Below are 22,267 nucleotides of genomic sequence, written 5' to 3'. Positions count from 1 at the left end.
CCTAAGTTGGACATAACTTGCAATTAGTTCATTCAAAGAGAGGACATCCTTGACACGAAACACCTCAAGCACCTTTTGTGCTTTATGAAGTGCACCACATTTGGCATACATGTTGATCAGGGCAGTTTCAAGACGTCGCATCCGTCGAAAGCTACTTGATCCTCCTGCCCAAGTTAGGCATATCTTGTAGTCAATGCATTTCAAGAGATGACATCCCGGACAGAAAGCTCCTCAAGCACGTTTAGTGCTTTATGAAGTACACCACATTTGGCATACATGTCCGACGAAGGTAGTGCCAAGCATGCCATTCCTTCAATCAATCACTGACTAAGGATATCATTGTGAATTCTTTTGCCCATATCAACATTTTGTGTAATGCCACCATCCTTCAAGCTGCAAGTGTATGTGATTGCATTTAGAGATATGCCCTCTCACTGCTTCTGCTGAAAACAAATCTCTCTCTTCCTGACCTGACCCTATTGGACATATCCTACAATAAATGCACTCCTTGAGACAACATTGGATCTGGAGAGATGCCTCTACATCAGGTAAAAACATCCCAGAACCTAAAAACATTTGGAGAGAAACCCTCGCTTCCAACCGTCGCTGAAAAATGGCCAAAGCTCCTTGGTCGTGCCCAAGTTGGACATATCTTGCAATCAATGCATTCTAAGAGACGACATCCCAGATAGAAAGTTCCTCGAGAAATTTTTGGATTTTGTTATTGTAGCACTAAATTTCTCGAAAAGTTAAAGGTTTTTACACAATTTCTCAAAAATTTGCAAGGTCTCTCTCCATTGGTTGTGGTTGGATGCTCCATTTAAAATTTTCCTCCATGTTAGACGAAATTTCCTGAGATTTTGACGTTTTACGCTAAATTCTCAAAAGCTTGTTGCACACTTATAGGTTGTTCTATGTGTGTGCTCATGTGCGCATGTGAATGTGTGCATGAGAGAGAGAGAGAGAGAGAGAGAGAGAGAGAGACGTCTATGATAGTGTGAAAAGTTTATAAAACCTCAATAAATTTTCTAAACCTTCCTCCTTGGAGTTACAACAAAAGGTAAAAGTGTGCAGTTACAAAAATGATTTTCCCACGAACTCTCCACTAAACTCTCCTCTATCATGCTGCTTACTCACCACCACCCAAAGATGGTAGTGCGGGCATGAGGCTACATGGAGCTAGGGGTTGAAACCTTCTTGGCCAAGGTTCAAAATCATGTCGAACATGGAAGGTTGGAAGAGAGTGATGAAGAGCCCTTGTGCAAGCTAGGATGGGGGTTCAATTGGAACCTTAAATCATTACACGTACCAATCCACCATCGAGGTTTTGTTGTAGGATCGCATTACCCTCTCCCACTTTGGAGATTGCCTGGTGGGTGTGTAATTTATCCCCATTCCCACAAAGGGGTAGATACCCATGACTCATGGTTGTGCGTATCTAACCTCATCTACTACTTGCACCAAAACAAAAAAAAATCATTATGTTTTGTTGAAGTTTCCTTAATTTGTGGTGTGTTAATGTCTTGTGCACCAATTGTGTCATTGCTATATCATTGCATCGTCCACACTACCCCAACCACCCGCTCACTGCTATTACCAAAGGAAATCATCTCTAGAACTGCAAGTAACACTCGATGCCACAACAGGTTCTACCACAATCTAACGTCAATGGAAAGTCACCACCACTGGCCAAACTTGGTGCCTCTAGAGTCCCAAATGTTTAATCTACACGCACATACAGATACCTTGAATGGGTTGCATGCATATTCCACGCTCATCTCATGCACTTAGCTTCGTTGCACACAAAGATGCCATCATGAGAGCTTATTGCCTTGTTTCAAGGATACGATTTACATCATGAGAGTTCCATGTGATTTACTACCTCGTTTCAAGGTTGGAGAGAGAGACAAAGAGAGAGAGAGAGAGAGAGAGAGAGAGAGAGAGAGAGAGAGAGAGAGAGACAAAAGAGAGAGGGGATCAAAAGTCTTTGCAGTGGCCATAATTAGGCAGGCTTTATTTGTTTAATACTTAGATTCCTCCACGAAATCTTTGATCACGGGTAAATCAATTTGTTAGCTTCCTAAAGCGGCACAGAGTATTCGATCCTAGCCCCTAATTGAATATCACCCATTCTAAAACCAACCCACCTTCGCAAAATATGTGTTTCTAACCTCAGTGTTAACATATAAAAAAATCACGTTGCTCGTCAGCTGCACACTCGTCCACCCGCGCTCCCACATGGTCCCCGTCTTCGCCCCTTGCTTCAGTGGCGGCGCAATATAATATTTTATTTGCCTATGTATTTTTTTTTCCCGAAATGGGTAATACCTACTGTAGCAAAGCATGAAGGCCAACATGCCCAGGTGAAGAAGGATACAATAAGCCAGTAGGAGTAAGTGTGTGCGCACACGTGCTGCAACTTGAAGCCAACAGGTGTGCGTGCATGTGTACAGACAGTGAGAAGTCAAACATCAACCATCGGAGCCTGTACTGCGCACACCATCAGGATGAGAGAGAGAGAGAGAGAGAGAGAGAGAGGATGTCACACGTGTGTGTGATGCCCTGGAGAGACACCATCACTTACCAAAAACCGGTGCTCTGCACTCTCTCTCTCTCTCTCTCTCTCTCTCTCTCTCTCTCAACACACGCACAGAACATGCACTCATGCCCATGCAAACCACACTCTTTGTGCTCAAAGTTGTTGTAGTTGTAGGCTCTCTCTCTCTCTCTCTCTCTCTCTCTCTCCCCACACTCACAGAACGTGCACTCCCCGACTCTTGGCACTCAAAGTCGCCGTAGCTGCTACTGTCGGAGGCATCCTAGGTGCTCCTACTGCGATGATTGTGTGTGTGTGTGTGTGAGAGAGAGAGAGAGAGAGAGAGAGACAGAGAGAGAGAGAGAGAGAGAGAGAGAGAGAGAGAGAGAGATGTTGCCTCTCATAGGTGTGTGAGCTCATGTTCGTAGTGTGCAAAATGGGCAAGAGTTATGCTCTTTGGATAGGTCCCAGGGTGGGTCTGTGTGTTAACGCCCCCCACAAGCCATGGCAATGGCAAGCTCCAAGCACTGACACAGAGCAACGACTATTGCTTAGCGCTCTGCAGGTGTTGTTCGCCATAGGTGCAGTTGTCTTGCCGCACATAGTACTCCAGCCTCTCGCCCTACGCCTCCACCATGATGGCCATACTCAGGAAGAAGTGACGCAGCTCGACCAGACTCTTTCAGGAGGTGCGCGCAACAGAATTGAAGCGGAGAAAGATGAGGAGAGGCGGGACTCGGGAGAGAGTGAGGAAAGGGGACCCGGGGGAGAGAGATTTTAATTTTGCAGGTGACATCCGTCTTGTGGGTGGTTAATAGCTTGGACAGGTCTGGCACCACCCGCTCCTCCGCTCTATATTCAAAGAGAGTAATGCCGTAGCCTGTACCTTGCGCTTTCGTTGCGACACGTGTAAGGGGATAGTTTCGTATGACGTTAAAACTCTCTTCTTCTTTTTCTTCTTCTCTCGCATAGTCACCGAGTTTCAGGCTCCACTCAACAAATGCAAGAGCTCTTGACACGTGTCAGGGAAGGGGGGCCGGAATCCCTCCCCCCATTATTAATACTATAGATAACCTCTGCCCATTTAGAGAGATAGTCCACTGCAGTCAAAATATATCTTTTGCCCCTACTTGTGATAGGTAACGGGCCTATTGCATCAATCCCCCACTTTTCAAACACATCAAACGCCATAATGGTTTTTCGTAGCTCTGGCTTCAACACTCTCTTCCCAAATGCTTGACACCTATTGCAAGACCTACACCAATGGTGCACATCCTTGTGCAAACTAGGCCATACATACCCTTCTTGCAAGATCTTATGCAAGGTGATCTTTAGAGCAAAAGGTCTGCCACATGAGGCTTCATGATTCTCTTCCAACACTCTATAAAGCTCCTCCCGCCAAGGTACACGTCTCAACACGAGATCAGTCCCTTTTATGTATAAGACATCACCAATCAATTTGTAACTGTATGCTCTACGTAGAAAACCACACTTCTTAGACTTCTGAATGTTCTTCAGAATGATTCCTGTTAACAAAAACTCCTCTTCTTGAGCCAAAATTTTCCGGCCATGATAAAGAGGTAAATTGTTTCTCAACACAAATAGCTCCCCAATCATGCTTTGAGCTGATCCATGTGCCTCTCCATTTAGAGCTCATTCAATGTGTCTAATGCTCCATGATTCAATCTTTTTTAACAGGCCTTTAATTCTGAAACACATTTCCTTCAATGAGGTGTTCTTGCTCTTCCACACACCCAACACTTGCTTCACAACTAACAAGGCATCACCTTTTATGCTTGTTGGACGGATACGCCGCGACGGACGTCAGCACAGCGAGAACTCACCTAACAAGTAATGTCAGCTAAGGACGAAGCTCGACCCGCAGGCGCGTGGAAGCAAGCATAAGGTGTCAACTTACACTCGACCGACTCCTAACTAGTTCCTACAGAGGCCCCTACCAATTGTCTAAGTCACAGTCTTCAAGAGAACAAAAGAGGATGCTTCCTACAACGCTTGCTAGAGCCGAACACCTATCAAACACTTCGGAAACACCACAGAACTTGAAGGAGACCCTACGAATACCTATAGGCCACTCTCCCTAAGGTCTGTGAACCAAAGTCACGACCCAAAACACCCGGTGGAGAAACACGTAGGATGTCTGGCCGAGCTCTGCAGGTCTTCGTTTCCGAAATCTGAAGTGCCTAATGTGTGGTTCTACTCAATGTGAATGTGTGGATATGCTGCACTGCAAAATCGGACAACGTATGCTCACCCAAACAACCAATGAAGCTCGTAGAAGAAGCTCCCAAAGCCGGACCGTATGCGCACAATGTTGGTATCGGCTCGTAGCTCTAGTCGGGGGCAACACGCTGCACTTATTCGCACTCGATTCCGACCACCGTAGCACACGTAGCATCAAGACAAAGCTCACACTCTCTCTCACGTACACAGTACGCTCACACAAACTTAAACTTGTTTAAAATGACAAAAGGTCCTTCATTAAGGTCAAAAAGTGATATATATACCTTACAACTTCTCAAACCCTAAAGTTCCAAAATCATCCATCTACTCCTTCTAACTATCAAAACTAGGATACAATCTGGAAACTTCTGTAAGTCCCAATATTTACAAGGTGAAAAACCGGGTTTTCCTCAATGAATGACTAATTACAAAAAATAATAATCCGCCGAGTAGTTAGATGCCGTGGGGTGTGTCCAGCTTCTAACATCCCCCCCCTCCTTGTTCATGTCGTCCCCGGCATGGCCTTGAACTTTTTGCTTCAGCTTATGGTCTCCCACATCTTTAGCAGCGATTCGTACCGTGCATGTAGATTCAGCATTGTTGGCCCAAAGATGTCTGTATGCATGGTAAAGAACCCCGTCTAGAAAGCTTCTTCAAACGACTGGAGGTGATAAGATGTGAGAAACATGATTCTTTGATATAATTCATGTATCACCTCCTTGGAAGGTTGACCTGACATCTCATACGCACATCTGTATGTGTCCTAGAAGAAGAATATGCTGTCAGTCACCTGTCCTGGCTTGAAGGTTTCAAACACTGCTAGGATGGTCCTGCAGATCTTTCTCATCATGATGCATGTAAGGTCAGGTGAGCCAGCGAACAACTTTATGGCGCCCGTTAGGGTTTTCACCATGTATTGTACACTTATTCTCTCACCTACCTTCACGCCTGGCAGCTTTGGGTAGTTCAGCCAAGTGAGTTGGCTTCTCTGTAAGATTTCGTGTGCTTTCCACGTCCTAACCCGTGGTAGAGGGCAGAAGCTGAGATTGTCCCTGATGTGTTTAGGTGCCTCTACCAAGTGTATTAGGTACTGCGGGTACTTGGTAAGCCAAGCTTTTCTCCACTTGGGCTGAGAATCTACTATCGGCCTTACTCCTTCTGACCTCGAGGTGTCTGCGTTGTAGAGAGGGACCGTTGGTTCTTCTCTGATCCGCTGGTTTATTGTTGCCACTTCATATTTAAGCAATGGATATGGGAGAGAGGGTTGTAGCCATTCACGCCTGAGATTGATGGCGTCGATTTTTTGAATTGTCATTGATTTGAAAACCCTATGTTCCCATTCCAAGGCCTCTTTGGTGCTCTTTCTGAGCTCTACCTCTATTGCTTTTCGCAATTTTTCCTCTTCTTCTTGTGCTAGATCCTGGGGCTCTTGAGAGGAGCCTGCTATGCTTCCTCTGGCATGGGTGTGTCCACAGGATCCGACACATTGTCGAGGTTGATCCCCTCATTGGCAGCTGGCCCTGAGCTCTTTGGTTCTGCTTGTTGTTGGCTTTTCAACTCCTCTATTTGCGTGAGGAGTGTCTGCTTCTCCGCTTCTGCTTCGCCGCCCATAGTCACGAGGAGGTCATTGAGTTCAGCATTTACTTTTTCTGCCTCCTCAAGCTTTATCTTGATGCTCGTCAATTCTTCTTGTAGGGCCTTTTGGCTGTCCTCCAATCTGGTTTGCATTGCAATAGAACCTTCAGCCATGATCACCCTCTGCTTCTTCTCGAGAGTCAACTGCTTTTGGAGTTCTTGCATTTGCTCTTCATACATTTGACTCTCCGAAATAATTTGAGTTGAGTTTGTAGCTCTAACTCGCGCAGGTGATACTCTCAGCCTCTGGATGGTTTGATCTTTGACTTTTAATTGGTCCTTGAGCTCAAGGACTTCATCCAGGCTTGTTTCTTGTTCTATTTTCGCCTTCTCCTTAGCAATCCTCAAGGCCTCTACTTCTTTTGTTTCTTCTGCTAGCTGGAGTGTCAGATTATCCCTTTCTTTTTCTGCATCTCGCAATGACTTGCTGAGTTGCAAGCACTCCTCTTCAGCTGCTTGCAGTTTCTTTGCCGCTGCCTCATTTGCTTCTTCCTTTGTTTGGCAGTTTTGTAGAGTAGTGGCTAGGCTGGCCTGGAGGTCAGCTTCTCTTTCTTTGTGTCCTTGGATTTTTGCCTGCAGTAGATCTCTTTCCATTTTGGTCTTTACTTCAGTGGCTCTTAGAGTCATCAACTCTTCGTCTGATGCCACAGATTGTGCCCTTATTCCAGCTAGCATTGTCATCACCACATCCCAATCATTCAAGGGCGAGTGCAGGTCTACCGTGTCGGTAGCAATCTCCTTAAGTTCAACTAGCCGGATGCCTGGCAGCTGTTCTTCACTTCGTGTCCTTGCCAAGTCGAATGCGACTGTGGCGGCTTCTTCCTTTGAATAGCCTGCAGCTAGCAGGTCCAAAAATGCATAGTATGCTTCCTCGAGCTTTTTTTGTTCAGATGCAGGCTTGGCTTCTTCTTTGTGTTCAGGTTCTGTCCTGTGCTCTTGATCTTCATCCTGGTGTTCTTCTTGCTTGTCTCCGGCCTTCTGATCTTCTGAAGGAGGGCTGCTAGGAGGTGGTGATGACGGTGGGCTAGGTTTAGGGCTACCTGGTAAAGCTGTAGGTTTGCCCTTGAAATCCCTATCTGCTTTCGTCTTTCTTTCTCTTTCCTTGTTTTCTTGTTCATCTAGCAACGTTTGCCGTATTTGCTCCACTTCTTCCTCAGTGAAAGGGATGTGTGGAATGTTTTCCGCCGCAGCATCAAGAATCTCGAAATTATTGATATAGTCTTTGAAGCGGTCCCTCTGCACTCTTCTTGAGGATCCGAACATCGACTCAAGGGATGGCTTCCATAATTCGTTTAGATCGCCCTTGAGGGCTCTTTCTGCTCGAAAACTCTCCATTAGCCTCTCGAGTCTAGCCGCTTTTTGTGATCGAGTCTCTTTGGCTGGCACTTGAGAAGATTCTTTTTTGCCTTTCTTCTGCTCAGGTTGCTCCTCTTCCACTGGCTCCAGTCGTCTCTTCAGCCTTGTAGCCACCCTTGGTGCTCGTTGTGGCTCGTCTTCTTTGTCTTCCTTTATCCTTAGCCAGTCATTCTGAGATGGGGGGTCAGGCCACCTTCCCTTGGCATGTAGTGCTGCATAAACTACCTTGGTTATCATCTCTCCTGGCACTATGTAGGTTGGCTTTTTGTTTCCCATCTTTACCAGGCTGTCTTGTATGTATGCCGCATAATTGATTATCTTTGGGGTGCCCTTCGTCATTGCCCAAGTAAAGGTTGTGGCAATTGCACCTGGCGGCATCCTGTACTTCTGCGGCCTCTTCGTGCACATGTGGAAGTATTGGTTGTACAATTGGCTCATGATCGCCACCTTTGGGTTGGCAATGTCTTCAAAAGTGTAATTAGCCTTTTTCTCTTTGTACACCTTTACTTCATCCCTTCTCTTTGTCACACTGTCTCCCTGATTGGAGAGATCTAGTGCATGGGCGAAAAACCTTTCCGTAATAATGATCTCTGTGTTGGGTCTGCCGTGCAAATCCGTCACCTTGGCCACTCCATCTTCTCTAATGCTAGTCACAAACTCCCATACTCTTTTGACGTCCACCCCTGCTGGGATTGCTTCAAAATAGTTATGGAGGTCAATTTTCTCCAAGTAGCCGGCCATTTTGCTCCGGACAAATTCATTGAGCTCCCTTGGCAGCATTGGCAGCTCTATTATATTTCCGTCATTCTCCTTGAATACTCCTTGGTAGATTTTTAGGTCGTTTGACTCTAGTAGATCTTCCTGTATCCAGGTGCTTGTAGGCTTTAATGTTCCCTATGGAATGACAAATGGTTCCACCTCGTCCAGATAGTCTTTGATTGTCATTCTCTTCTTCTTTGCCGGTGACTTCGAGGCTGCCATAGACCCTGTTGTACTCAACAATCCAAAGTTTAGCGTTTTTTTTTTCTTTTAATATCAGCTGCTAAACTGAGTTTTACTTATCCAAATGACTTGAAAATTGAAATCATAGCTCAAAAGGAACTTGTGAAGCTCTGCATGTGCTCACAGTGCAAATTTGACCAAAAAAATCCATCTAGACATCCTACGCGTAGGATGTCTTTTTCTTCAGAACTGGTTCATACTTGACTTGTAGGTAGTGTAAGGCTCATGGAACATGGTTATAAGCTTGGATTTGAATTTGGATGTCAAAAAGTGGATTTTTGGGCTGATTTAGGCTTTAAGTCACAATTTTGGTAGATTGTCCATCATAGGAAGCAATTGATGTCCAAATGGGTTGAAACTTGGTATATGGGCTCAATGCATCACGGTATTAGCTCCTATGATGTCATTTCTTGCACAGAAGTCTAAATCTAAGCTTAAGACATCCTATGCGTAGGATGTCTTTTTCTTCAGAACTGCATGAAACTTGATCAGTGGGTTGTCCTTGACCTGTGGAACATAGCCATGTTCTTGGATTTGTATTTGGGTAATATTTGAGTCTTGTAGGGCTCTATGAGGTGTTTTTGGGCTCAAAAAATGTATCTTGAAGGTGTTGGGGGTCAAAAGTGATTAGAAGGGCTTCAAGCTTGACATATGGGCTCTTGTTGATGAGGTTATTACTTCTGAAATGACAAAACTTCTCCTTCATGCCCAAAAGGTCCATTAGACATCCTACGCGTAGGATGTCTTTTTCTTCATTTTTGCTCCCAGACCACACAGAAAGTTAGTTGATGTGTATGTGAATGTGTTGTGCAAATTTCATGAGATTTGGAAAAGATTTGGTAGGTTAATGGCCCTTTACTGCCTTTATGCCCTATCTTTGCGTTTTTCCATGCATATGAGGTCCAATCGATTCCAAAGGTGATGAAATTTGGTGTAGGGCTTGTGAATGTCATTCAGAACATGTGCATGGCAAGAATTGTTGGGTTTTGTGCCAAGAATTGCCCTTGAGACATTCTATGCGTAGGATGTCTCTTGGTGATTTTTCTCTTGTTAGTGCTCCCAGTGCTTGCCCTTTGCTCCCCTAAGTCCCTTTTAAGCCTAATTTTAACAAAAAAGTCAATTGGGTAAGTAAAAACTCCCTGTGTGGACTTCAGAGCCTCTGAGCCGTTTTCTGACTTTTGGAGTTCTTTTTGGCGATGAAATTCCTCGATGTTGGTCTTCATAGCTTCCAAATCCTTTGGGGATCCTTGCCGTATGATTTTTGTCGACTTTGGCTTCACCGGAGCTTCATTTGGCAATTTGTCGCTCTAGAAGCACCCGTGGAGGCATTTGCATACCTTTGATGATTTGTGGTGGTCCACCACCATAGGACTTGGTTGTTGATGGTCTAGGAAATCCGCTCGTGAAGTTTGGTGGCAAACGGACTTGCGGTTTGACCACAAGTGCATTTTGACGCTTTGTCTGTCTGATGTCGTTTCTGAGGTTTAGTGCCGCTTCGGGTCACTTTTTGGTCATGCGGGTCATATGGACTTGTTGAGCATGTCGATATGCTCCTAACCATAAATTTTGGTATCATTTGATCACCGTTTCGCCGATTTCCCATTTGGTGGCCTCTTGCGGGTTTCTGGGAATTAGGGTTTTTCCCGATGTTTTCCCACTGCCATTGGCTATCCAGGAAGGGTCTCCTAGACTAGGGTAATCTACTGATGAAGTCTTGTTGCTTTCGGGTTAGCCGTTAGGCCACCATTTCTACTTGTAGGTCTCTACCGCTCGCTTTGTGTGTGACCTCTACGCAAGTTTTCGCGACAGAATGACAAACATGCGCGAAAAGCTCAAGGTGGTGAGCCTACCTCTCATGTCTGGATCTGGTCGGGTAGACGTGCGCGTCGTAGAAGCTGCTGGAAGGTTGATCCGCTCTAGGTGGCAGAAGCTCTCTCCACAAGGTCAATAGTGAGAATGAGCTAAAAATGGGGTGAAAAATTCTTATAATGGAGGTCCCCGAACCATTTTTCATGAAATTTGACATGTGCTCCTATCTTTCTGCAAGATGCGGTTTAGGCTCAAAAAATTCTTGATTTGGACTCCATTTGCTCTGTTTACCAAAAAATTGTCATTTCGGCCAAAACTTGGCTAAAACACACTTTCCGTTTCAGTCTCATAATTGCACCCCCATTGTACCGTAGGTTGTTCTTTAGTCACTGGTCATCCCCATATTTTTTGTTTTTCATTACGACTGTTTTTCACCTGCTTTTTGTATTTTTGAAGTTTTTCTGCCGAAAATTAGCAAAATTAAAAGGAAAATAGCAAATCAAACCCAGAAAATTCCCATAATTCATAATAGATCACAAACATCACCGCAACACATTATATACACTCTCATGCAATTTTTGTGGCCAGATTTCTCCGTTTTACCAATATTTTGCCTGAAAAAATGGCTATTTCTACATATATACACACACCTAGGGGCTTAATTTGGCGTTTGGACCCATATTCCTATAGCTTCATGCTGTATAAGGGAATATATACTTGGGTTACTCCAGAAAATTTCGCTATCAAACGTCAACCCTGAAAATAGTCAAAAATTGTGCCCTTATTTACTATTTCTGTTATTGGTTCTGCATTGAGAATGCCTCCCCCCCTCCTAGTCGAAGTCCTCCTAGACGACAAGGTTTCGCCTCGGAGTATGTGCCGTGCATAGGTTGAAAAAGTCGTGCTAATGCGTGGCCTATTAATGTGGCCCTATTTTATGCATACTCGGTCAATGCATGGAAAAATTAATGCTTTGTAAGAGAAGGGAATAAGCAAGATGCTTATTGGAATTTGCCGTCGAGGTTTCCTGTTTTCTTGGCAAGTAGCAGCTGTAACTCTAATGCTCTTTGTTTAATGGTCTTTTTGGTTAGAGGCAACTGCGTTGCCGACACTGTTGATGGAGTCGTAGCTATTTTGGAGGATGTGTTAGCTATGGGCCGTATGGCCTTGGCTTTCCATTGGTAGTGTGGTGCGGCCAACTTTGCCCCTTGTTGTTTGTCATCAGCACCCACTTATATTTGTTTGCCCGGTTGACCTGTAGATATCTACTTTCGATCGTTGCTTGTACCGTAGGTATTTGATTTGTCTTTTGCTTTGGTATCCAAATGTGAGTGACATGAGGGTTTTGGCTAAGCATTTTCTTTGGAATCCATATCTGCTTGGTTACCTTGGTTTTTGGTTGCACCATCTGCTTTGTTAGAATTCGGTTGTCACATTGTGTTTTCCCCCTCATGGCGTTTCTATCCTTCCACATCCATACTTGTTTACCTTGTTGTGGTAGTCTAGATTTTTGCAGTGTAGTCGGTGATTTCAGCTGTCTGTGATGAGCATGGTTGGCTGTTAGCTGGTAGTTGGTCTCAGGTTTCGTGTTGATCGTTGAGGATGTTTGTTCTTTGGTATTTGTTTCCAATGATTGCATGGCTTGCATTTGATCCGGATATTCCTTTTGAGCAAAAGCTACCACCTGCTGTTCGTTTTCGTGCTGGATTTTGACCGTCTGTGCTTTCCAGTCTATTTGGACATTGTATGCTTTTTGCCAAGGTTGCCCTAGTAGCATTGGTTGTTGTGTGCTTTCATCTGTCACCACATAGAATTTGTGTGGGTAAATATATTGATGTAACTATATATGCAATATAATCCACCCTAATGTTTTCAATGGATGTGATGTGCTACTTTCCAACACTTGGCGAGTAGGATGAAGTTGATCTGCGACTTGGAGCTGTTGGTATAATCCGTAAGAGATCAAATTTGCTTGAGCACCCGAATCGAGCAAGGCTGGTGATTCAACTTGATCATTGCCCACCTTGACTGTAATTATTGACTCGACTGTGTCTTCTTCCAAGTTCATGATTCGAATGGCATTGATTCTCAATGGTGGTTTACTTTGTTGTTGTTGCTGCAGAAGCCGTCTTTTTGCAATGCGTTCTTGTGCTTCGGTTTGAGCTTCCTCCCGTACTCTCTCTTTTTCTTTCATTCTTTGCTTTCCTTGATGAATTTGTTGGAGCATCTCCTGTGTGAGTGGAAGGTGATATCTCCTTAGTCGACACCCACTAATCCAGTTTGGCATTTCTTCACCTGCTAATGTAGCAAGCTTGACGGCCCCACTTTGTGATAGATCATGAATCACAAATGGTCCCATCCCTCGCTTTTTCAGTTTCTTGGCATGTTGCTTCAATGTATAAACAAGTACGTAATCTCCTGTTTTAAACTCTTTGGTACGCACATGTTTATCAAAAAACTCCTTTTGCCTTCTCTTTTTAGCATAGATCGAAGCGACCTCTCGTAAGCAGAGTTCATCTAGCTTTTCAAGATCATTAATTCTTGAAGAGAGTTCATGCCCTGTCCATTCCAAGTTTGTTGCTACGCGTAGAGTTGGGATTAAAAACTCTATGGGTAGTATAGCGTTTAGCCCAAACACCATGTTGTATGGTGTTGTTCCTATTGAGGTTTTGTAAGCTATCCTGTATGCCCATAGTGTTGAGTGTAGCTGTTGATCCCAGTCGGTCCTTGAATGTGACACTATTTTAGTGAGGACCGTGCATAGTGTTTTATTTGTGGCCTCCGCTTGCCCATTGGCCTGTGGATGGTATGGTGCTGATTTTAGATGTATGACCATGAAATCCTCTAGTAGATATTCAATGACTTCATTGAGGAAGTGTGTTCCATGGTCACTGACAATTTCTATCGATAACCCGTAACGTACAAAAACATTCTCATACAAAAATTGAGCCGTGGTGCGTGCATCAGCTTTTTGTGTTGCTTTGGCTTCAACCCACTTTGTGAGATAATCCGTAGCCACAATGATATATTGGGTATGGGTGCAATATGCAGGGGGTGATATAGGTCCCACAAAATCAATTCCCCACTTTACAAATGCCCTTGCCCCCATCATTGGCCTTAATGGCATCTCATCTCTTTTGATTGGTACCTTGGTGCGTTGACATGCATCACAACGTTTGACAAACTCTTCGACATCCATGTGCAATGTAGGCCACCAGATTCCTGCAGTTAAGACAATTTTCGCCGTCTTATCGCCCAAAAAATGGCCTCCACTTACTCTGCTATGTGCATGTTCTAGAATCAACAGGTATTCGCTTTCACTTGCACAGATTCGGAGTTGGTTGTCCTTGCCCCATTTATAGAGTTGATTTCCAATTAACTGAAAGTCACGAGCTTCCAGTGCTATAGCTTTCTCCCGTGCTCTTGTAGTTTTCTCAGAGAATGTCCTGGTGGTTAGAAAGTTAATGATATATTGACTCCATGCAGGTGCTATGTTCACCCGAAACAATGTTGCGTGATCCACTGGTCGCTAGGCACTACATACTGTACAATTGGTAACGTAAGAATGTGTATCCGCATACATATTTGGCCAATAAACTCCTAATTGTTTCAGTCTTTGGTGTGTTTTCACTGTTGAACAATGAAATGCACAACCCTGGACATGAGCCTCTTCCAGGTAGCACTTGAATTCTTTCGGATTTATACATAATCATAGGATTAGGTCAGATTCAAGATGATACAGCCGTCCTGCTATCAACTGGAAGTTTTTTGTTTGTAGAATTGTTCGCTGTTTGTTTCTACATCCTGTATTATCAAACTCACTTCCAAAGGATAGAATGCTAACTATTTCCTGAGACCATTTGGGTACCATTTTGATGTTGAAAAGATAAGCATCTGGTATGTCATCATCTACCCCTTGAGGGGCTTCCCCGTTGTGTATTCTTGAAAGATGATCAGCTCGCAGATGAGTTTTCTCCTTTTTGACCACCACTGTGAAGTCAAATTCTAGCAATATAATAAACCAGCTGCGTACGATTCTCCCTGTATTGCAAGGTTTATTTACTAGGTATAAAAGAGCTTGATGATCCGTGAAGAACACAAAATTGTTTGCAAGCAAATAATGCCAAAATTTCTTCACAGCATTAATCATTCCTAACCCTTCCCTTTCAGTGGTTGTGTAGTTCTTTTCTGCACTGTTTAACTGTCGGCTCGCATAGCAAACTGGAAAATCCATTGTTCCGTCTCTAGGTTGAGCTAGAATGCTACCAATGGCATATTCCGAAGCATCAATGTGCACATGGAACATCTTATCCAAATCTGGTGCCTTTAGCACAGGTGCGGATATAAGGTTTTCTTTCAGTCTTTGGAATGAAGTCTCACACTCATTGGTCCATTCAAAATTGACTAGCAAATGATACAAAGGTTGTGCGATAACCGCATACATGTATATGAATATTCGATAATATCCACAGTGTCCCATGAAGGATTGCACTTGTTTTGCATTAGTAGGCCTGGGTAGGTCTACAATGACTTTGACTTTGTCCAGGTCTGTGGTTATGCAGTTTCTTGAGACAATGTGCCCTAAGATTCGTCCTTGCTTAACCATAAATACACACTTTTCTGGGTTTAGACAGATTCGATATGTTCTGCACTTTTCAAAGACTTTTTGCAAATGGTCAATATGTTCTTCTCGCAGAAGAGAGTGTACACATAGGTCATCCATGTCAATTTCTAAGAATATTCTTAGGTATTCCTTGAAAGCGTGAGTCATTAACCTCTGGAAAGTGGCTGGTGCATTTGTTAGGTCAAATTGCATAACTCGATATGCATAAATCCCCCATTCTGTGGCAAAAGCTGTTTTGTGTTGATCCTCCCTTGCTATTGCCAATTGGTTGTATCCTGAAAACCCATCCAGAAAGGAATAAGCCCGTTTCCCGGCCACTCGCTCAAGGACATGTTCTGTAATTGGCAAGGGATAATTATCCCTTACGGTTGACGCATTCACCTTTTTGAGGTTTACGCACACTCGCAGTTTTCCATTCTTCTTGGGAACGACCACAACGGGTGAAACCTAGTCTGTATGTTCAATTTCATAGATAAACTCTGCGTCCATCAGCTTATCAATCTCTTCTTTGATTCGTTTGGAAAATGTGTCATTATATGTATAAGGACGTTGTTTGCTAGGTTTTGCATCTGATTTTAAAGGAATTGTATGTTGGCATATTAATGGATCAACTCCTTTAAGGTCTTTATAGGACCAAGCAAACACATCTTTATATTTCGTTAGAAGTTGTGTAAGTTGTGCTTCCACCTCAGGCTCTAAATCATTAGCTATATAGACCGGCTGAGGCTTTTCACCTGGTTCTGCGAGGTCTATTCTTTTTGCGTTTTCAGGCCCGTCGTAAGATTCTTGGTTGGTTATCTCCCTGATTGGTGGTGTCAAGATGATTTTTCTTTCCTGGATAGTAAATTTCCTATAGTGAGGTGGTACATTCATGTTGCCCTTTTCTGACTCCCCTTTACCATCACTATCCTCTTCAGTGGTCCAGATCTCCCTCAAAGACCGTTTCAGTTCTTGGTATTTCTGTTTACGCTCTAGTTTGGTCCACTCTTGGTATTCTGTTGGTTCTTTTTTTGTTTTTTCAGATTTTTGTGATTTTGTTTGAGCCCGAGCTTTTCTTTCCCGATTTGCTTGTTCTCGCGTTCGTTCTTTTCGATTTTCTGAGAATTTTCCTGATATTTGATCTTTCACACAATCCTCTGCTTTTACAAGAATCAAATAGTGAGTTTTTCCTTTTATCCTGGGCATCAGGTTCTGTCTCACTTTATTTTCGGCTCTTTTCTTCCTATAGCGTTCTTGGCGTCTAGGGTGTTGATTAGCAAAATCATAAAACTTGATATTCTCTGCTTCATTCCCACGCTCACTGGAGGTGTCCGAACACTCATTATCTGCCTCATCATTTACTTCCACTTGCTCAGAAGATTTGTAAAACTCTTCTTGTTCTGGAGGTGCTACCGTCTCTTTTTATGGCATCACGCTTACCATGTAATAGGGTAGCACATCGTAACCATCCTTATTGCAAAATTTTGTTGTTGGACTGTCGGTAATGGTACATACATCTAACGTTGCCAGTATGTGTTCCCATTCTAGAGGCTCCAAGGTATCTTCAGGGAATGGCTCCGGAATATACTCTTTGTCTTCAATTGCTCTTTCTAAGATGCAATCCTCTTTTCTTAAGCTTCCACAATGTGAAGCTCCGCACATCTATAGCTCTTTTGGTTGCCCCAACCATGCTGGTAGTTCTGATCCTGCTATTGTAGCCAAATCAAACTCTTCCACAGGTGTTTGGTTTACATACTTGTAACTATGGTCTTTCAAGCGTATTTTAGTTGTCGTCTCGCCATGTCTGAGGTATATGTGGTCATAAACCCAATCTTGGAACATCTTCAGTTGTCGCATGAATGGTCGTCCCAAGATTATCTCATAATTGTTCTTTTTGTCGAAATCGACTATTGCAAATGTATGCTCATACTCGATCCTACACGAAGTGACAATTACCTTTTCTAAGAGTCCGAGAGGCTTCTCCATGAAACCATCTGCCAACTGCAGCTTCATTCGGGTAGCCCTCAGAGCTGGTTTTCCCCATTTTTTCCAGACTTCCTTCGTGGAAATAGCAACTCCCGCTCCACTGTCAAGAATATCTTTGGAAACCACTCCTTGGAATTCTACAGGTAGCGTTGTGTTTCCGTCTTCTCCCTCACAATATTCTCCAACATTATTCAATGGTACCGGCCTAGTGTTTAGATTAGGCCTGTCCAACTCCCTGATTCCTTCTTGTAGTTTCAAGGTGGGGTTTTTTACTCCAAATTTTTCCAGGCATTTTCCTACTGTCTGGTTTTTTAAAGCCGAGCTTCATAAGCTCTTAGAAGCACATCCAGCTGCTCGTTTACTTTGTCTGCTAGCACAGATCCTCCTGATCCTGCACTTTTGGGCTCAGCTATTTCCTTTGGTGCTATGGCTGCTGTGGTGTGTGAGCTTAGGCTGGCTAGATCTTCTAACCGCTCCAACCTGTTCTTTGTGTGTTTCAACTCATCGGATAGGGCGGTTTTCTCTCGTTCTTTCCTGGCTTTCCTACGCGCCTTTCTTGCCTTCCAAGTGCTTCTTGGATTTTTCGTTTCTGAACTTTGGGCATCCGTCTTTGGTTCTTCTATTATGGGTTCATTCGTCCTTCTTTGGGCTTGGGCCCGTGTCACCGCCTGAACAGGTATGACTGTTTCACTTTCTGATACTCCACTGGAAGGTACTATTTCCAACAGGTTCAAGGTGGTTTTTGCTCCTTTACTCGGGTTTTTAGGGCAATCGGGAATCAAATGAGCAATTCCACATTCTGGGCAATACGCATTGACTCTAATGATTTCATCATGGGGAGAGTCTCTCAGCCAATGGTCTCCGCCACACTTGTAACAGGGGCCCTTGGGTTGTTGAGGTGCTCCTTGAGCTCCTCGTTGCTGGTAAGTCTGTCTCTGTCCGCCCATGCCTCCATTGGCTATGAACAACAATGTTTGTTCATCTAAGTTATATCTTCCTTCCCCTGCGGCCTGTATAGCAGTTGGAGGTCCTTGATTCCCCATAATGCTCCATGGATCTGGTGTCAAGCGTTCCTCCGGTGGATAATAGATAGGGTTCGCCGCATATCCATTGGGATCCTCATAGTATGCATGCATAGGCACCAAAGCCTTTTCTTCTGGTTCAGTTACCGTTGGGGTGTATCTTACACCAACTAGTCGTAATCCTGGTAGGGGTGGTTGTTGCCCCAACACCGGTTGTGGTCTCTCTACACCTAGAGGTCCTGGCAAGTTGCCTGCTTGATATTTAGGCATAGGTGGAACTTGAGGGGAAGCTACAGGAGCTTGGGGAGCATAAGGTCTCTCCCTCACATATCCCTTGTTATAGTAACATTCCTCGGTCCCATGGTTTGTCCATTTTTGTTCAATAGCACACCACTTGGGCGGTTTAGCCTGGGGTTTGGCGTACAAGTTGATCTTTTTTAGCACTTCATCTACAAGCTGTTCTTGGTTTACCGCTATTTCTCCTTTCAGTGTTGTCTTGGAGGACTTGCTCCCACTTTGCTGTGAAGATGAATCGTCATCAAGGTCCTTGAACTCCCCTTCTTTGTAAACCGCACAATTGTCCACAAGGTACAAGACTTCCTTGGTCAACTCATTCAACGTAGTGCTCCTCTTCATATGTAAGTCTTTTTGGAGATCTGCATTCCTTAGTCCTTGGATGAATATTAGCATAAGTCTGGACTGAGTTGGCAGTTCTTCAACAGGACAGAACTTAACATATCTCTTTAGTCTTAGGGCTGCCTTCCGTACAGATTCTCCATCTTTTTGTTTGAATTTATGGATTTGTGAGACAGTATTATGAGCTATTCCCCTTTGAGAGAATTCCTCAATAAACTCGTCAAACACTTCCTCTATCGACTCAAAGTCTCTACGCTCTACGGAGTCAAACCAAGTTGCAACATCATCCTCTAGGGTTAGTCCAAACCCTGCGAATTGGGTAGGAAAGTCTAACACCTCTTCAGCTCTAATCACACGTACAAAGGCTGCTACATGATCTCTTGGGTCTCTGTTTCCTGTGTATTTCCTGTTTACCCATTTTTGCACTTGAGAAGGTCTAATTCTGCGATGGTCTACAAACCTCATCTTGGGATCACCCCTTCCAAGACTATACCCCTCCTCAGGCCTTCTGTAATAGGCTGGTTCCTCGCCCAACAGTGATCCTAAGCCATAATTTCTAAAGGTTCTCGACGGAGGTGGTCCTTCTCTTCGGACTCGTTCCATGGGTGGTCCTCCAAGTTCGGTCGACCCTTGTGTCTTTGGATTACTCTCTGCTTGATACCTTGAATAGTGTGGTGGTTCTTGCAAATCCCTGAGCCCTCAAGCCACTGGATAACCCTCTCGGTTTTTGTCTGGTTCCATTGTCGCACTTTGTCTAAGCCATGCCTGTAATGATGGCTGGTTTACTGGTTGGTCTTGGTTGTTGAATGCTCGCGGTCTGGGGGAATGTGATGTAGCGTCATACTCATCTGAGAATGGATTCGTTGACTTGCTTGGGGTGTGGATGGCTCTCGGCATTTCCTCAGGGGCATATGCTGATGCTCCTGGACCTGTTGCTCTTTCTACTTCCTCTGGGAGAATACGTTGGTATTCTCGCCCATATCTATCAACAAAAACTATGCCCTTCCCCGTAGCAGTTTCATAAGAGAATAAGTAAAGAACTTTGTCTTTGCTTAGTTCGTCTACGTATGGTTCTTTACTGCGAAAGTAAGAGACAATACCCTCGTTCTCGTGTTTGTAGATTCCCACATTCTCGTTATAAGTTGGAACCCTGATTGTTTTCTTATCGTACATGAAAATAGCTCCATGCCGATCAATGTTTGGTGGAGGCTCTTGAGTTTTTGAAATCATTTTCCCTTTAGCCACGTTGTCTCCATATGTGTTGTAATCTTCAGGGTTGCTAACTATTAAATAGTGGTTTCCATTTTCGTCTCGGAATCTATCTCCATCATCATACACGTGGATTATCTCCAATCTTTGTGCTGGCCTCTCTTCAATACAAATGCACTTGCGACCTCGATAGTCAGAATAGACTAGGGCTCCTCTTGAGTTTGTTCCCTCCAAGAAGATCACAGTAAGCCTGGAATCATTCGAAGGATTTTGGGAGGCACTTCCTCCTCGCATAGGTCCCTCATAGGCAAAACTTCTTGGCTGTTGGCTCCCCATCATGAAGAAAGATTTGTCTGACGACGTGTCAGTATCACTACGTTCCTCAATAATCGGTGCGAGCGGATCTAACCTTGCCTGAGTTACACTCTCTTCAGTGGACACTACGCTAACTTGGTCACCTGCCACTTTCTGGTCTCTAACAATGTATCTTCCTGATATTAAATTCATCAAACTTATCAATGCAACTTATCACAAGTTCAACCACTAACCTGGCAATGGATCAGTTTCTGCATAACGTCTTGCTTTGTTGCTGAATATACCTGTACACAAGAGTTTTAATTTCGGCAATTGGATCAACGCATTTATGTGCTGGAGGTGATCTTAGTAATGATTGGTATAACTGGAGAGTTAATCTCAACCACTACTGTATTCTATACACTGTTGATGTTCCTGATTAGGTTGCTAATCTGAAACAGTACCCTTCCTTGATGTTGGCCAATTTACGTGAAAAAGCTTGAATTCAGTATTTGCTTTGTCAAATGGGCAATTACGGTCCAATTTTACCTCTGAAAGAAGTTCTAGAGCCCTTAAGCCAAATAGAACCTCACTGTCTAGGCCAAGTCAAATTTTCTCTCCAGAATGCCCCAATAGACATCCTACGCGTAGGATGTCTCATGCTGCATTTAGCCTGGATTTCTGCACTGTATTTTCCCCTTGTTGTACTGAGCTTACAGCTGTTTTTACTTTTTGATTTGGACTTCTAGAAGCTGGTCAATGAGTCAAAAATCTGTTCCGACGGCCTGATGATGGTGTTGATCAGTCTAATCAACTCCAAATTGGACCAAAATTGACTAGCACGATTGCCTTAGGCTATATAACCCCTTACAATGCTCAAAGTCCAATTATGGCTTCACTTTCTTGCATTAGACATACTACGCGTAGAATGTCTTTTTCTTCAAAATGGCTTTAAACTCAAGACTTCAGCTCTTATTGAGCTGCTGATCATCTTGGTATACTCAGATTTCAGTTTGGAGTCCTAAATCACTTAGTAGACATCCTACTCGTAGAATGTCTTTTTGGCCTGACCCCAGATTTGTTCCACAGCTTCCCCCTGATGTCAGTATCCTAGTGGTATACTTAGATCTCAGTTTGGATGTCAAAAGTCTCAAACTTCTGCTGTTTTTCTTCTTTCAGTCAAAAGTGCTAAAGTCCACTTTGAACCCAATTTTCTTACCCGAATGAGGTGAAGACCCTTTTAGTCACTCAATATATCATGCAAGGCACGCTCATGCAGCCATCTTAAGGTTTTGGTTTCAAGTTGATGCTTTTGCACTAATTGGGTAGGATGTCTAGCAATTTCAGTCTATCTGGCCTTATCCTGTCAAGAGATGGCCAAATTTCCCCTTTGCAGTTGAAATTAGGGTAAACCCTACCTTCAGAACACACTGGTCACCTCAAAATTCCAAAATTCCTCGCAGATTGGCCTGTAGACATACTACGCGTAGGATATCTCCTGGCTTAAAATTAAATTTTTTCTTGACAGGAATGCTGCTGATGCTCTTTAGGCCTATCAGAAACACTCACAGTATTCTTTGGACTTCGATTAGGCTTTCAACCACACTTTTGCGTCTTTTTGCATCTTTTACAAACTTGTAATGATTCTACCAAGCAAGTATACATGCATGAAATGCTCCAGATCTGAATCATGATGTTCTACTTACTCTACTCCTACCTACCATGAATAAATGGTGATAATTGGTGTTTTTGGTTGCCTTTTGGCCTCTCCGGACTCTCAAGCTCTCTTCACACCGCTTCTCCCACTCCCTGTTCCTACTCTAGAATACCACTACTAACTAAAAAACTTCCTAAGTGTACCTCCTCTACCTCAGCCGAAGGATCTAGGCCAGGCACACGCTTCCTAAACTCCCTCTAAGACCTAGAGAGTCCTCCACC

Source organism: Adiantum capillus-veneris, chromosome 3 (assembly GCF_014529385.1).
Source record: "Adiantum capillus-veneris isolate H3 chromosome 3, ASM1452938v2, whole genome shotgun sequence".
Classification (NCBI taxonomy): Eukaryota; Viridiplantae; Streptophyta; class Polypodiopsida; order Polypodiales; family Pteridaceae; genus Adiantum; species Adiantum capillus-veneris.
This window is presented reverse-complemented; position numbering follows the sequence as displayed.